General features: G+C 40.5%; 1 long non-coding RNA gene across 6 annotated transcripts in view; it reads right to left on the reverse strand.

Annotated features, from left to right (window-relative positions):
- The window catches only part of LOC107967611 (uncharacterized), a 51,639-nt gene extending 34,431 nt beyond the window's left edge, over positions 1 to 17,208 (reverse strand). For 2 of the 6 annotated variants that reach the window (XR_001708210.4, XR_010148123.1), the window contains exons 1-2: positions 17,128 to 17,196; positions 15,925 to 16,245 (exon numbers count right to left, since the gene is read on the reverse strand). This is a non-coding gene — a long non-coding RNA (uncharacterized LOC107967611). Of the gene's footprint in view, positions 1 to 14,780; positions 14,922 to 15,007; positions 15,092 to 15,924; positions 16,246 to 17,127 lie in introns of all 6 variants that reach the window. The other 4 variants (XR_010148126.1, XR_010148125.1, XR_010148124.1 and 1 more) reach the window with 4 other exon arrangements.
- Positions 17,209 to 17,531: the final 323 nt, after the last annotated feature.

The following is a 17,531-nucleotide window of genomic DNA, read 5'->3' on the forward strand; positions in this document are numbered from 1 at the left end:
GCCAGGCGTGGTAAATCATGGCTGTAATCCCAGCACTTTGGGAGGCCAAGGTGGGTGGATCATTTGAGGTTAGGAGTTCGAGACCAGCCTGGCCAACATGATGAAACCCCGTCTCTACTGAAAATACAAAAATTAGCCAGGACTGGTGGTACATGTCTGTAATCCCAGCTACTCTGGAGGCTGAGGCAGGAGAATTGCTTGAACCCAGGAGGAGGCAGAGGTTGCAGTGAGCCGAGATCGTGCCACTGCACTCCAGCCTGGGCGACAGAGCAAGACTCCATCTCAAAACAAAACAAAACAAAACAAAACCTGAGATTGCTTCCCCCTAACTTACTGGATACCTTAGCTACTCTATAGGAGTGTGGAGTATATATTTGGTCTCTAAATTAAGTAGTGAAGGAAATGAATATACAAGACTTCCATGTATCTTCTCTCAGGCCTAGGTCTACTTGTGAACAAGAAACATCCTGAAACAGAAGGATGTATCCAAGTGACTGAAATCATAGTTATTTTATAAGCTGAGTGCATCCTGGTAAAGTGGAAAAACACGAGTTGAATGTATACTAACTTACATGGTATTACATAAATTACTAAGCTCAGTTTTTCTATCTTTAAAATGGAAATAATAATACTTACCCTGTCTACCTCAATCAATATGTGCTGAAGGCTGTTTGTGCACCAAGCACTTTGCTAGACCTGAGGATATCTAGTAAAATAGTTTAGAATCATGTGTCTGTTAAGAAGAAGGTAAGTCAACCCAGAATTAAGTTGCAAAAGTTGCTCTGAGAGTACAGAGACGGTGGCCAGGGATGGGAATAAGAAAACTCTTGGAATGGATAACATTTGAGGTAAGTGTTTAAAGCTGAGATAGGACAGGTTAGAAATAAGTAGGAGAAAGGCATCCTCAATACATCAGCAAGAAACAAAGGGAAGCACAAGAGTTCTATGATGACAACGAGATAGGAGAAAGAAAGAGAAAGTGAGAGAGAAGACTGAAGACCCAAAATAGCAGAGGCCTAACCAAGATGGAGGTTCTTTTCTTTCTCATGTAAACGTTGGGCCCAGGGCTACTTTGGCACTTCATGGTATAAGGAGCACATGTTTCTTTCATTTTCTTGTGCCACATGTGGCCTCATTCTCAAAGTTCCCTTAAAGTCCAAGATAGCAGCTTTAACCCCAGCCACAAAAGCCACATTCCCATAAATAGGAAGGAGCAAAGGAAGGAAGTCACTCTTCCTAATCCATATGGTATTTACTTATACCACTCATATTCTGGGATCACTTCTAGATGAAAGCAAGATCTAGAAATATAGTCTTTATTCTGGGCAGCCATGTGCCCAGATACATGTGGTGATAGCTCTGACTGAAGCAAGGAGAATGATCGCTGGGAGACACTTCTGGTGTCTGAGAGTATGTGGTGTGTGCATGTGTGTATATGCATTTGTGCCCAGGTGTGTGTATGTGGCTGTGCCCATGTTTCAGAGGCAAGGGGAAACAGCACAGATTGAATGAAAAGACACCTAATCAGAAGTTACATTGTTGTGAAAAGTTACATTGCAAATGGATAAAGCACATTATAAAATTAAGGAATTATTCTAGGACAAATAGATATTTTAGTGGTTACATATTTAACGTTAAAAAACCAGCTCAGGTTTATAACACATTGACTTATATATACAAACTAAATAGAATTGCTTACTTCCTCATTTATGTTCCTATAACGCCTTATATCAATATTGTTATATAACATTTTTCTATTAATATTTTATGTCTTTGTTTCTCTAGACCATAAATTTTCTAGATTATAAATAATGATTTTGGTGGGGAAACTGGTTCCACTGTGTAATGTTTCCTTCCATGTGGAGAGAAATCCATCAGTGTAATAATTCTGGAATCTCTACCCCTTGGGATAAAGCGGGGGCTGGGGAAATGAATGGCTTAACAGAGAGAATTTGGGATGAGAAACTCGGCATGTTGCAGTGAAGCCAACTGGATTAAGAGAATAAACCCCTGGGAGATGTTGTGAGGGAAAGAGGCACTTATGCCCGGCACCCTGACCCACCCCAAATATTTCCATCCATGTGAAGAGGCACTGCTGAGTGTGATACTCGCGACCTCGTTCCAGCTCCTCACTCACTTTGGGGAAAGGAGTGATTTGTTCGATTTTGGACTTGGGCATAAGAAACTGGGTGTGTGTGCATAGTTCTGCCCCTTTTTCCTTACTGTCTCTTAGAATCTGGTCTGTGAGTTTATGCTCTTGATTGTCTTTGGCCATATGGTGAGCCTTGCAACTCACAGGAGAGGGCCGGAGTGGTTTAGAGTCCCCTGTGGCTGGATGATAGCACTCCTTATGTTTTGTGTTATGCATTAAGAAGTCCTCTTGTTTGCACAGATAAAACATAGTTTTCTTTACCAGCTTTAACAGAAAAAAATAATAACTTGATCTTTATTTACTATTACTTTGTGTCTCTCTCTCTCTCTCTCTCTCTTTTTTTTTTTTTTTTTTTTTGAGGCAGTGTCTCACTCTGTCACCCAGGCCCAGGCTGGAGTGCAAATGGCACAATCTCAGCTCACTGCAACGTCCGCCTCCTGGGTTCAAGCAATTCTCCTGCCTCAACTTCCCAAGTAGCTGGGATTACAGGTGCCTGCCACCTCGCCTGGCTAATTTTTATATTTTTAATAGAGAAGGGGTTTCACTGTGTTGGCCAGGCTGGTCTCGAACTCTTGACCTCAAGTGATCTGCCTGCCTTGGCCTCCCAAAGTGCTGGGATTACAGGCGTGAGCCACCATGCCCAGCCTATTATTACTTTTGTCTTATTTTTCAATTGGGTCAGAATTTTGGTAAGGATGGGGAGTGCTATGGATTGGGAACCCTCAAACCCCAAGATTGTATATCTATCTATCTATCTATCTATCTATCTAATCTGTTATTCACGTAATGAATTGTGAATGAATGGGTAGCTGGGTGACAGTGTTAAAGTGGGTTTGTGCTCTTATGATTGACCTTGATAACTTTTGGAACTCATTCATTTAATAAAAAGGGTAATATATTTTAGATATAAATAGGCAAAGCTCAAATTGATAGATTTGACACCAAAGGCATAGTAGTATAGAGCCAGATTTTTTTTTATTGTAAAGGGTGAGGCTTTATATTCACCAATATACTCACCTGGTGGCATTTAAGTTTGAAAGGGTAGATCTGATTGAAATTGCTGTGAATATATTTTTTACATAACTGCCTAGATTCTCCTAGGGGGAAAAATCACATCCTTGGTCTTCAATGTCTTTGAAAGCTTCATTCTGTCAGACTAGTGCTCTTAAAATGAGAATAATAGGCCACCGCGGTGGCTCACACCTGTAATCCCAGCACTTTGGGAGGCCAAGGCAGGTGGATCACGAGGTCAGGAGTTCAAGACCAGCCTGGCCAAGATGGTGAAACCCCATCTCTACTAAAAATGCAAAAAAAAAAAAAAAAATTAGCTGAGTGTGGTGGCGGGCACCTGTAATCCCAGCTACTCGGGAGGCTGAGGCAGAGAATTGCTTGAACCCAGGAGGCGGAGGTTGCAGTGAGCCGAGATTGTGCCACTGCATTCCAGCCTGGGTGACAGAGTGAGACTCTGTCTCAAAAAACAACAACAACAAAAATGAGAATAATAAAAGTGGTCACTGTTTCTGCCTGACACCATCACTTCAGAACTCAGTGTGTCCTAAAACCAGAGATGAGGCTTTGCTTGTACATTAGTTATATCCCTGGGAGGGAGAGAGGGAACAAGTACCTGGACATTGTGAAAAATAGTGGATGTTACGATTAGTAAGAGGCATTTTCTAAGCTAAATAACAATGAGAACATTGGTGAAACTGCAGAGTTTTGAGAGAGTGCTGAAAGGTCTGAATGTCTGAGGAAGGGTGCTGCTGTAAAGACAGTCAGAGATAACCATATCCATGTGTTACCTTAACACCATCCCTGGGCTTTTTCACCTTTGAGTCTGGTGCTAATCATCATCCCAAAAGACACAATTTCAAATGCCATAATCTTCAATGTTGACATCCCAAAAGATCAAAATCCCTAGTCAAATATTCCTAATGTCTAAAATCCCCCAAATCACATTCCTGAAAGATTAAAATCCAGAACTTTGAAATTGTCTAAAGCTGAACTCTGAGAAAGTGATTAGTGCATTTTTGCTGTGTGCAGGATAGTTGCTTCGTGTGAGTTATTTCATGTGAGTTGCATCATGTTAGGAGGAACTATTATCTTGTAATTATTTTTATTTGGAAATTAAGTATGGCTTAAGGAGATGCATTTGAGTGCTAAGTTGACAAGGGATGGATTTGTGGACTTTAGTTGTCAACTTGACTGGATCAAGGAATACCTAGAAACCTAGTAAAGTATTGTTTTGGGTGTGTCTGTGAGAGTTTCCAGAGATTAGTGTGTGAGTCTGAGTAGACTAGGTGAGGAAGATCTGCTTTAAATGTTGGTAGGCACCCTCTGATCAGCAGGGGCCACGGAGAGAACAAATACAGGGAGCCAATTAGTTTCTCTCTGAGAGCGGACACAGATTTTTCTTTCACTGCCTTGAACATCAGAACTCCAGGCTCATGGGCCTTTGGATTCCAGGACTAAGAGTCCACTCCCCTGAGTCCTAAGGCTTTCCACTTCAAACTGAGGGTTACATCATTGGCTTCCCTAGTTCTGGGGCCCTTAGGCTTATCCTGAGCCACTCTATCAGCATCTCAGGGTCTCCAGCTTGCAGACAGCCTGTTGTGGGACTTCTCAGCCACCATAATCCCATGAGCCAATTTCCCTCTCATGTATCTATATACATATCCTATAGGTTTTGTATCTCTAGAGAATCCTGACTACACTATTTGGTATTGGGGAAGGCAAATATCATTCATTTTTACTGTATTTCTTACCATACAGTGGAAGAGATCTGTGAAATTGTTCCCTTGCAAAAAGACTGTGATAAGTTAAGTGTACGAGTGTACTTAATGGTGAAAGATAAAAGTTTAAAGGCTAATTATTATTGGTGCTTCGAAAGCAGAAAATTGCTTAATTGCAAGAGCCAGGCAATAACTAGACTTTCAAATGAGCAGCATATACTTACAAAATTTGTAGACCATAACAGCTCTCCAAATACAAGTGCAGCGAGTGTTTCAAAGATCATAGAAGTGGAAATGCAGGCAAAAAATATAAGAACTCTCCCCTGTCAAATTATTTAATTGTGAATGACTTCTGTCACTTCACACATTAGCACCAATTCACTGTGCTGTGTACTTCATCTTCACATCATTTCCAATACTGGAGATACAAATTGTGCAAAAACCGTTAGAGAGTTCTCATTTATTTTATACATTTTTTTGTAAGTTTGATTCCACAAAGGTGCATTATTACAATGTTGACTTTGTGGCAATGTATGTGTGAGCACTGTGCATGTATGTTAAAACACTGAAACTTCTTCAATAAGTGAAGAGCTGTCTTTTTCCTACACTGGCATCTGTGAAAGATAAAAGTTCCCAAGATCTCAGCTCTTTGGGCAAATGCATATGTGGTGGTGACCCACAATGGCTTTTGCTCTATCTCATCAAAACCTAGGTTGTTCATCACCGTATTTCAGACAACTGAAGTTATGCACACAATTATGAGCCATAGTGATATGGTTTATACATTTTGCTTTTTGACCTATTTACTTAGAGTATGGCTCACTTGCCCATAACTGTTATAACTGTGCAACTGTTGTTCGTGTACTTTAGTGTTTGTGCTTCCAAAAATATGTGTGTTATTATTGCCTATTTTATTGTGTAAAGTGGCCTATAAAGTGTTCAGTCATGGTTTTTTGTTTGTTTGTTTGTTTTTGAGATGGAGTTTCACTCTGGTTGCCCAGGCTGGAGTGCAGTGGTGTGATCTCGGTACATTGCAACCTCTGCCTCCTGGGTTCAAGCGATTATCCTGCCTCAGCCTCCCTAGTAGCTGGGATTACAGGCAGGTGCCACCATGCCCAGCTAATTTTTTGTATTTAGCAGAGATGATGTTTTACCATGTTAGTCAGGCTGGTCTCGAACTCCTGACCTCAGGTGATCCACCCACCTCGGCCTCCCAAAGTGCTGGGATTACAGGCATGAGCCACCGTGCCCAACCTCAGTCATGTTTTTATACATTTCTCAAATAAACCCCTCTTTAAAAATGTCAGTAAATCCTTTTAAGTAATTATTTTTGTAATTTTTTTCCAGAATTATATAGTTGGGATTTGGATCTTTTGGGATTGTTATTTTTGGAATTTTTAGACTTTAGGAACTTTGATCTTTCAGGATTTCAACATTTGGGATTATGGCATTTGGGATTGTGTCTTTTGGGATTACAGCCCAAATCCCTTTGGGTTGCTTAATGAGGATTTAAGGGTTTTTTGTTTGTTTGCTTTTTCTCTTTCTGTGTAGTTACTGATGAGCCTTAGGGCTCAGACAGTGATGAGAAAGTCAAAATAAGAATCAGGTTGCTTTTCTTTTGTATTTGCTGAGCATTAGAATAATGTTTCTGTTTTCAAGTAAAAATGTAGCATAAAGAGATACCATAATCCACATTTTGGTTCATTTGGGTGGTTTAATTTGGGTGTAATGGGATTTGCTTATATTCTACCCGGTGATAAATGTGACACCATAAACCAGCCTGGAGCTTTCTTGTGTAAACAAAAGACCAGAGAAATTAGCATTAGGATGAACAGCATTTATAAAACGCGATTAGCTTTTGAAGTAGATTTAGATCCTATTCTCTAAATTGTAAAAATCCTCCACTTCTGCCTTTTCTCGGCTCTGTTATCTGCTGAATTCAATGCTGTAAACACAAAAGTGCTCCATAAATATACTCTGGTGATGACAGACTTGGATATAAAAGCAAAATGGTACTTAAAATTGCTCAAGTAAGTTGGTTATAGTTAGATTTTTTAAAGGCCATGGTGGTATACTTTGGTAGAATCCCCAGCTTTCTTTAAATGATGACGGAAGGTAGCCAGTGCTGTCTCTGTTATGCCTCTGAGTGTCTAATATAAAAATGAATTAGGAGAAAAGGGCCAGGAGACCTAGCAGAGAGCTTTGTTCTGGCAGGATGCAGGGTGGAATAATTCTGAAAATTCTCCATGAGGAATCATCCATTGATAAGCTATCATACCCTCCTCAAAAAGGGCACAGGTAGGACTGTATTAACTTGCTGTGTGAAATAATAAATTACCTTGTCCCATCAGGCACATTATAACTGCATTGATGGGTTTTAGCAACGTCCCTTCCCTGAGAGCTCAACATGAATGCTTTATGAATGATGGCTGAGCTCTGAGACTCCTCACAACCTTTCTTATATAAAGTTGGTAACCCATAAAACTACCATTCCTTTAAAAAATGACCAATTTTGAACAGATTTGTAAGAAAGGGAACCTTTACTTTTGCAAAATCGTATTAATGTGAGTAGGGAGAAGGTTGGAAGGGAAATCATGCTGAAATATTACTATCTCAATACTGTTTGAAGACTAAAACTAGGAATAATTATACCTAACACATTCTTTAGGGATTCTTTATTTTCATAGAAATTTTGCTTAAACTAAGATCCCAGATAGCATTTTCCAAGTTGTGTTTAGAGGTTGCTTGGCTATTCTTCAAAAGGCACGAGGTTGGTTTATTGGCAGTTTATGTTTGGATTTTCATAGCAAATATAAAATAGTTGGCACTGCAAATGTGTGAGTGTGTGTGATGGGTGGGAGTGGGGAGGGATATATTGTTCTCTCTAGCAATTTGCAGATCCATCTGCCTGTGCAAAACCACTTCTCTCTGTGCAGGATGACTGTATATATCTATATTTTTAGTATTTTTAGATTTTGGCCCCCTTTATTAATTCACTTTTGTCTCCAATGAGAGTGTTTCTTGCAATCCTTCTGCCTTTATATGTGCTTTGTAAACCAATAGAGAGTGACAGCAAAATGAGTAAATGTCTCGATTGCAAACTGTTCATCAGCTTCCTTTTTTAAGATAAATTTCACTTCTTACATTCTGTAGAGTTTGGAGACTTCTTTTTTAAAATTCTTTTTCTTTCTTTTTTTATTTTATTATTATTATACTTTAAGTTTTAGGGTACATGTGCACAACGTGCAGGTTTGTTACATATGTATACATGTGCCATGTTGGTGTGCTGCACCCATTAGCTCGTCATTCAGCATTAGGTATATCTCCTAATGCTATCCCTCCCCCCTCCCCCCACCCCACAACAGTCCCCGGAGTGTGATGTTCCCCTTCCTGTGTCCATGTGTTCTCATTGTTCAATTCCCACCTATGAGTGAGAACATGCGGTGTTTAGTTTTTTTGTCCTTGTGATAGTTTGCTGAGAATGATGGTTTCCAGTTTCATCCATGTCCCTAAAAAGGACATGAACTCTTCATTTTTTATGGCTGCATAGTATTCTATGGTGTATATGTGCCACATTTTCTTAATCCAATCTATCGTTGTTGGACATTTGGGTTGGTTCCAAGTCTTTGCTATTGTGAATAGTGCCACGATAAACAGACGTGGGCATGTGTCTTTATAACAGCATGATTTATAATCCTTTGGGTATATACCCAGTAATGGGATGGCTGGGTCAAGTGGTATTTGTAGTTCTAGATCCCTGAGGAATTGCCACACTGACTTCCACAATGGTTGAACTAGTTTACAGTCCCACCAACAGTGTAAAAGTGTTCCTATTTCTCCACATCCTCTCCAGCACCTGTTGTTTCCTGACTTTTTAATGATTGCCATTCTAACTGGTGTGAGATGGTATCTCATTGTGGTTTTGACTTGCATTTCTCTGATGGCCAGTGATGATGAGCATTTTTTCATGTGTTTTTTGGTTGCATAAATGTCTTCTTTTGAGAAGTGTCTGTTCGTATCCTTCGCCCACTTTTTGATGGGGTTGTTTGTTTTTTTCTTGTAAATTTGTTTGAGTTCATTGTAGATTCTGGATGTTAGCCCTTTGTCAGATGAGTAGGTTGTGAAAATTTTCGCCATTTTGTAGGTGGCCTGTTCACTCTGATGGTAGTTTCTTTTGCTGTGCAGAAGCTCTTTAGTTTAATTAGATCCCATTTGTCAATTTTGGCTTTTGTTGCCATTGCTTTTGGTGTTTTAGACATGAAGTCCTTGCCCATGCCTATGTACTGAATGGTATTGCCTAGGTTTTCTTCTAGGGTTTTTATGGTTTTAGGTCTAACATATAAGTCTTTAATCCATCTTGAATTAATTTTTGTGTAAGGTGTAAGAAAGGGATCCAGTTTCTGCTTTCTACATATGGCTAGCCAGTTTTCCCAGCACCATTTATTACATAGGGAATCCTTTCCCCATTTCTTGTTTTTGTCAGGTTTGTCAAAGATCAGATGGTTGTAGATATGTGGCATTATTTCTGAGGCCTCTATTCTGTTCCATTGATCTATCTCTCTCTTTTGGTACCAGTACCATGCTGTTTTGGTTACTGTAGCCTTGTAGTATAGTTTGAAGTCAGGTAGCATGATGCCTCCAGCTTTGTTCTTTTGGCTTAGGATTGACTTGGTGATGCGGGCTCTTTTTTGGTTCCATATGAACTTTAAAGTAGTTTTTTCCAATTCTGCGAGGAAAGTCATTGGTAGCTTGATGGGGATGGCATTGAATCTATAAATTACTTTGGGCAGTATGGCCATTTTCACGATATTGATTCTTCCTACCCATGAGCATGGAATGTTCTTCCATTTGTTTGTATCCTCTTTTATTTCCTTGAGCAGTGGTTTGTAGTTCTCCTTGAAGAGGTCCTTCACATCCCTTGTACGTTGGATTCCTAGGTATTTTATTCTCTTTGAAGCAATTGTGAATGGGAGTTCACTCACGATTTGGCTCTCTGTTTGTCTGTTATTGGTGCATAAGAATGCTTGTGATTTTTGTACATTGATTTTGTATCCTGAGACTTTGCTGAAGTTGCTTATCAGCTTAAGGAGATTTTGGGCTGAGACAATGGGGTTTTCTAGATATACAATCATGTCGTCTGCAAACAGGGACAATTTGACTTCCTCTTTTCCTAATTGAATACCCTTTATTTCCTTCTTCTGCCTAATTGCCCTGGCCAGAACTTCCAACACTATGTTGAATAGGAGTGATGAGAGAAGGCATCCCTGTCTTGTGCCAGTTTTCAAAGGGAATGCTTCCAGTTTTTGCCCATTCAGTATGATATTGGCTGTGGGTTTGTCATAGATAGCTCTTATTATTTTGAGATACATCCCATCAATAGCTAATTTATTGAGAGTTTTTAGCATGAAGAGTCGTTGAATTTTGTCAAAGGCCTTTTCTGCATCTATTGAGATAATCATGTGGTTTTTGTCTTTGGTTCTGTTTATATGCTGGATTACATTTATTGATTTTCGTATGTTGAACCAGCCTTACATCCCAGGGATGAAGCCTACTTGATCATGTTGGATAAGCTTTTTGATGTGCTGCTGGATTCGGTTTGCCAGTATTTTATTGAGGATTTTCGCATCAATGTTCATCAAGGATATTGGTCTAAAATTCTCTTTTTTTGTTGTGTCTCTGCCCGGCTTTGGTATCAGGATGATGCTGGCCTCATAAAATGAGTTAGGGAGGATTCCCTCTTTTTCTATTGATTGGAATAGTTTCAGAAGGAATGGTACCAGCTCCTCCTTTTACCTCTGGTAGAATTCGGCTGTGAATCCATCTGGTCCTGGACTCTATTTGGTTGGTAAGCTATTGATTATTGCCACAATTTCAGAGCCTGTTATTGGTCTATTCAGAGATTCAACTTCTTCCTGGTTTAGTCTTGGGAGTGTGTATGTGTCGAGGAATTTATCCATTTCTTCTAGATTTTCTAGTTTATTTGCATAGAGGTGTTTGTAGTATTCTCTGATGGTAGTTTGCATTTCTGTGGGATCGGTGGTGATATCCCCTTTATCATTTTTTATTGCATCTATTTGATTCTTCTCTCTTTTCTTCTTTATTAGTCTTGCTAGCGGTCTATCAATTTTGTTGATCTTTTCAAAAAATCAGCTCCTGGATTCATTAATTTTTTGAAGAGTTTTTTTGTGTCTGTATTTCCTTCAGTTCTGCTCTGATTTTAGTTATTTCTTGCCTTCTGCTAGGTTTTGAATGTGTTTGCTCTTGCTTTTCTAGTTCTTTTAATTGTGACATTAGGGTGTCAATTTTGGATCTTTCCTGCTTTCTTTTGTGGGCATTTAGTGCTATAAATTTCCCTCTACACACTGCTTTGAATGTGTCCCAGAGATTCTGGTATGTTGTGCCTTTGTTCTCATTGGTTTCAAAGAACATCTTTATTTCTGCCTTCATTTCGTTATGTACCCAGTAGTCATTCAGGAGCAGGTTGTCCAGTTCCCATGTAGTTGAGCGGTTTTGAGTGAGTTTCTTAGTCCTGAGTTCTAGTTTGTTTGCACTGTGGTCTGAGAGACAGTTTGTTATAATTTGTGTTCTTTTACATTTGCTGAGGAGTGCTTTACTTCCAACTATGTGGTCAATTTTGGAATAGGTGTGGTGTGGTGCTGAAAAAAATATATATTCTGTTGATTTGGGGTGGAGAGTTCTGTAGATGTCTATTAGGTCTGCTTGGTGCAGAGCTGAGTTCAATTCCTGGGTATCTTTGTTAACTTTCTGTCTTATTGATCTGTCTTATGTTGACAGTGGGGTGTTAAAGTCTCCCATTATTATTGTATGGGAGTCTAAGTCTTTTTGTAGGTCACTAAGGACTTGCTTTATGAATCTGGGTGCTCCTGTATTGGGTACATATATATTTAGGATAGTTAGCTCTTCTTGTTGAATTGATCCCTTTACCATTATGTAATGGCCTTCTTTGTCTCTTTTGATCTTTGTTGGTTTAAAATCTGTTTTATCCAAGACTAGGATTGCAATCCCTGCCTTTTTTTGTTTTCCATTTGCTTGGTAGATCTTCCTCCATCCCTTTATTTTGAGCCTATGTGTGTCTCTGCATGTGAGATGGGTTTCCTGAATACAGCACACTGATGGGTCTGGACTGTTTATCCAATTTGCCAGTCTGTGTCTTTTAATTGGAGCATTTAGCCCATTTACATTTAAACTTAATACTGTTATGTGTGTATTTGGTCCTGTCATTATGTTAGCTGGTTATTTTGCTCGTTAGTTGATGCAGTTTCTTCCTAGCCTTGATGGTCTTTACATTTTGGCATGTTTTTGCAGTGGCTGGTACTGGTTGTTCCTTTCCATGTTTAGTGCTTCCTTCGGGAGCTCTTTTAGGGCAGGCCTCATGGTGACAAAATCTCTCAGCATTTGTTTGTCAGTAAAGTATTTTATTTCTCCTTCACTTATGAAACTTAGTTTGGCTGGATATGAAATTCTGGGTTGAAAATTCTTTTCTTTAAGAATGTTGAATATTGACCCCCACTCTCTTCTGGCTTGTAGAGTTTCTGCCAAGAGATCCGCTGTTAGTCTGATGGGCTTCCCTTTGTGGGTAACCCAACCTTTCCCTCTGGCTGCCCTTAACATTTTTTCCTTCATTTCAACTTTGGTGAATCTGACAATTATGTGTCTTGGAGTTGCTCTTCTCAAGGAGTATCTTTGTGGCATTCTCTGTATTTCCTGAATCTGAATGTTGGCCTGCCTTGCTAGATTGGGGAAGTTCTCCTGGATAATACCCTGCAGAGTGTTTTCCAACTTGATTCCATTCTCCCCGTCACTTTCAGGTACACCAATCGGACATAGATTTGGTCTTTTCACATAGTCCCATATTTCTTGGAGGCTTTGTTCATTTCTTTTTATTCTTTTTTCTCTAAACTTCCGTTCTCGCTTCATTTCATTCATTTCATCTTCTATCACTGATACCCTTTCTTCCAGTTGATCGCATCAGCTCCTGAGGCTTCTGCATTCTTCACGTAATTCTTGAGCTTTGGCTTTCAGCTCCATCAGCTCCTTTAAGGGCTTCTCTGCATCAGTTATTCTAGTTATCCATTCGTCTAATTTTTTTCACAGTTTTTAACTTCTTTGCCATCGGTTTGAATTTCCTCCTGTAGCTCGGAGTAGTTTAATCGCCTGAAGCCTTCTTCTCTCAGCTCATTAAAGTCATTCTCCATCCAGCTTTTTTCCATTGCTGGTGAGGAGCTGTGTTCCTTTGGAGGAGGAGAGGTGCTCTGCTTTTTAGTTTCCGGTTTTTCTGTTGTTTTTTCCCCATCTTTGTGGTTTTATCTACTTTTGGTCTTTGATGATGGTGATGTACAGAAGGGTTTTTGGTGTGGATGTCCTTTCTGTTTGTTCGTTTTCCTTCTAACAGACAGGACCCTCAGCTGCAGGTCTGTTGGAGCTTGCTAGAGGTCCACTCCAGACTCTGTTTGCCTGGGTATCAGCAGCGGTGGCTGCAGAACAGCGGTGGCTATAGAACAGCGGATCTTGGTGAACCGCAAATGCTGCTGCCTAATCGTTCCTCTGGAAGTTTTGTCTCAGAGGAGTACCTGGCCGTGTGAGGTGTCAGTCTGCTCCTACTGGGGGGTGCCTCCCAGTTAGGCTGCTCGGGGGTCAAGAACCCACTTGAGGAGGCGGTCTGCCCGTTCTCAGATCTCCAGCTGCATGCTGGGAGAACCACCACTCTCTTCAAAGCTGTCAGACAGGGACATTTAAGTCTGCAGAGATTACTGCTGTCTTTTTGTTTGTCTGTGCCCTGCCCCCAGAGGTGGAGCCTAGAGAGGCAGGGAGGCCTCCTTGAGCTGTGGTGGGCTCCACCCAGTTCGAGCTTCCCGGCTGCTTTGTTTACCTAATCAAGCCTGGGCAATGGCAGGTGCCCCTCCCCCAGCCTCGCTGCTGCCTTGCAGTTTGATCTCAGACTGCTGTGCTAGCAATCAGCGAGACTCCGTGGGCATAGGACCCTCTGAGCCAGGTGCGGGATATAATCTCCTGGTGTGCCGTTTTTTAAGCTCGTTGGAATAGCGCAGTATTAGGGTGGGAGTGACCCAATTTTCCAGGTGCCGTCTGTCACCCCTTTCTTTGACTAGGAAAGGGAACTCCCTGACCCCTTGCACTTCCTGAGTGAGGCAATGCCTTGCCCTGCTTTGGCTCGTGCACGGTGCGCTGCACCCACTGTCCTGCACCCACTGTCTGGCACTCCCTAGTGAGATGAACCCGGTACCTCAGATGGAAATGCAGAAATCACCCGTCTTCTACGTTGCTCACACTAGGAGCTGTAGAGCGGAGCTGTTCCTATTTGGCCATCTTTCAGTTTGGAGACCTCTTAACACTTGGAATCAGTCCTAGATCTGCTGCATGCTTTAGCTGTTCCTCTTACCTTTCACAATAATGCCTCGTTGTTCCTTTTATTCATGCAGATTTATGTTAATGATTATTTGCTATGCAAATATTTCAATTTAGTACTTATGGTAGAGAAAGCACTGACCAGCAGACCTGAAATTGAAGCTTAGCTCAGCTTTTAACTGAGAGACTTCCTGTGTTTTACTTCAGCTCTCTGGGACATAGTTTTCATATCTGTAGAATGAACATTGTAGTAATTGTCTCTTAGAACTGTGATGATAATTCAGTAATTGAAAAGCTTAATAGTCTGAAACCTAATATAGGAATTAGGCACGTAGCAGAGGCTGCTCTATGTCCACCCCAATTCTCTCTCATCTTCTTCCCTAGTAATGGAGTTCTGTCTGGATCCAGACTGGGACTATATTTTGTGGCCTCTCTTGCAGCTAGATGTGACCTTGTGTTTAGGCTCTTGCCAGAGGAATAATTTACTTTCATTTACCTTGTGAGATATCTCTTACCCAGGACTTCAGCTTGTCTTCTTTCTGATGGACTGACTGGAAGGGCTATTATTAGAGTGACTTTGAAGGCCAAGTATCTTTAGACCAGTTCTCTGAATTGAATTGTGGAGCAGAGCTGTCAGCTGATCTAGAACACCTGTCCTGAGCCATTGGGTGAAAAAAAAAGATTTCTATTTTGTTTGGGCCTTTGCACTTTGAAGTCTACTTGTAACAGCAGTTTAGCTTACCATAGCTAATACCAGAATTGTTCTTGAGTCCATGTTGATTGAGATTCACAAAGTCATAGAACTGGAAGGAGCCCTAGAGGTCGTCTTGCAAACAAACAAACAAACAAACAAACAAACAAACAAAAATGCTTGGAGAGAAAAATAACTTTTACTTGGCCATAAAACAAATTAATTACACAATTGGAATAAAATCTAATTTTCATTACACAACATTGTCTCTTTGTAGAGTGCGTGATAAACATGGAATGTAATCCCTACGAGATAGTATATGCAGAACATATGAATAGATCCCAAAAGTGCCTCTGTAAACTTTTTGTAACTCCCGTAGGAATGGCAAATTAGAGAAGCACATAGACTCTTACCCAACCTTTTACACGAGATTTGAGTGGATAAGCAGGCCCTTATAGAACACAAACTTTGAGGCTTCTTTTTCAGCAGTCCCTGAGCTGGAGGGTCCATGTATCAGATGAAGGGGCACATCCCTTTGGTTCTGTGTGAGAACAGCCTTAGGGAAAAATGACCAACCTAGCAGCAGTGCTGGGTATGTTTTAGTCACAGCTTCTGAAGCTTGTGTGCTCAAAAAGATTGATCTAAAATGGCTTCTCGAAACATAATCCAACAAGAGAGAGACAAGATTATGTTTTTAGCATTTGAACCTGAACACGCTCACTCTGTTTTAAAAGGTCTTATGGGACTGAAAAAGCTCAGGGAAAGAGAAGTCGCTGTTCTCATTAAAGGAGAGAGGTATTTTTATTCATTGTTTTTATTCACATCAGTTAATTTAACATGCCTTGAAGGGCCTCTTCCAGGGTAGCAGTATTAAAGTAGCAGCTTACTCACTGATTATAAACAAACATTAGTCAAGTTTACTTACAAAAGTTGGTGCACGGATAAAAAGCAAAAGAATTACCTCCTACCTGACAGATGGAATGAGTCCCAAAGGTCTCTTCTGGTCTTGTGACGATATGCCATTTAAGAAACTTGGAATGAAATCCAAACTGTTTAACCGTGACTTGTAAATCTCTCCATGATCTGGTCTGTACCCACTCTCATCTCAAGACCCTCTTATCCTCGGCTTGCTACTGAGATGCCTCATCCCAGCAGTGTTTCTGTTCTACAACCACAATCTCTTTCATGCTGCAGGGCTTTGCACATGCTATTCATACAGCCAGCTACTCCTTCTCTTCTTGGGTCTCAACTTAAATATCACCTCCCTTACAGATGTCTTTCTTGACCACCTATAAAAGGAAGGCTCACTCTGTTTTTCCTACATTTTAGCTTATTTCCTTCAAACCATTTATAGAAATTAATTTATGTCTGCTTATTTATTTTATGCTAGCATTAATCTCTTCCTCTGAATGGTAACTTAATTGGCTAATTAAGCCATTTTGACCATAAAAGGGGCAAAGTTTAATCCAGGATGGTCTGAAAACTCTATGTTGAAGCAAAGCCAGAGGTTAGGTAAGGAGAAATTGAAACTGAGAGACTAGGAATGCAGAGTGGGATTAGTGACATGAATAGGGTTTTTTTGTTTTTGTTTTTTTTGGAATGGCAGACAGGCTGAGGTGGACTCCCAAATATAGATCAGTCTAGTAGCGAGGTTGGAAAAGAAGACTAAAGAGATCCAGAACCTGAGAAGAAGCTAGTAAAGTAAAAGCCAAGGCAAGGAAAGAGGCAAAATCTCAGACAGACTGACTGAGACTCATGTCTATGTTCAACTCTTTAGCAAGCATCTCAGCACTTGCCTGGATAGCCATGCTCAAGACTATTCTCAGTATCTCTTAGGGCGATCGTAGTGGATGTTGTTCCTCTGGGTAAGTGACTTCACCTCCCTTGGGAGGCGATGTGATTTGTCTTTGGGTCAAACAGCTGGAAAGTGATTCTTTCACCTGTCTAGTATTACCCCAACCAGTTCTTAACTCTGTGCCTATATCCCAACAATAAGATGTTTTCCTAAATCCTTGCTAGCTGATTTCCTTGACAGCAGTTTTGTACCTTTGGTGTAGAATCAGTTTATAAACCTTGGGCTGCCCTTCACCTTCCTCAAATTCTGAGCACTCTATGCCCCATCCATACACCAAAACCCTATTCAGGCTTTGCTTCTTTTCACCAAAATTTACCCTTGCCTCCTGGAAGAGGAACCCAGGAATCCTGCTGGTTTGCAGTCTGCCCTCTAGTGCAGATAATTCTCCGTAGACGCTGCCTTTCTGTTGTTATAGTAACGGCAGATGTGCCTTCTGGAATGTTACGTTTCCTGGGAACACTGTTGGGAGGATCAAAAGAGAGATTTACTTGATCCCAGTTCCATTTCAAATTAAAAAAAAAAAATTCTGCACCCACAACTGTATTTGTTTTCCTGCCTTACAGAAGCCAGGAGAAATTGACAGAGTAGTAGAACCAAATCTTGACAAGAAGCAGGACATGGAACATGATGAAATCTGATATCTAGCATGTTCTACTTTACTAAAGAAAACACAATGCTCATAATTTAGCTGTACTTTGGTTATCAGGATAAATTATGCAA

Source organism: Pan troglodytes, chromosome 10, assembly GCF_028858775.2.
Source record: "Pan troglodytes isolate AG18354 chromosome 10, NHGRI_mPanTro3-v2.0_pri, whole genome shotgun sequence".
Taxonomy (NCBI): domain Eukaryota; kingdom Metazoa; phylum Chordata; class Mammalia; order Primates; family Hominidae; genus Pan; species Pan troglodytes.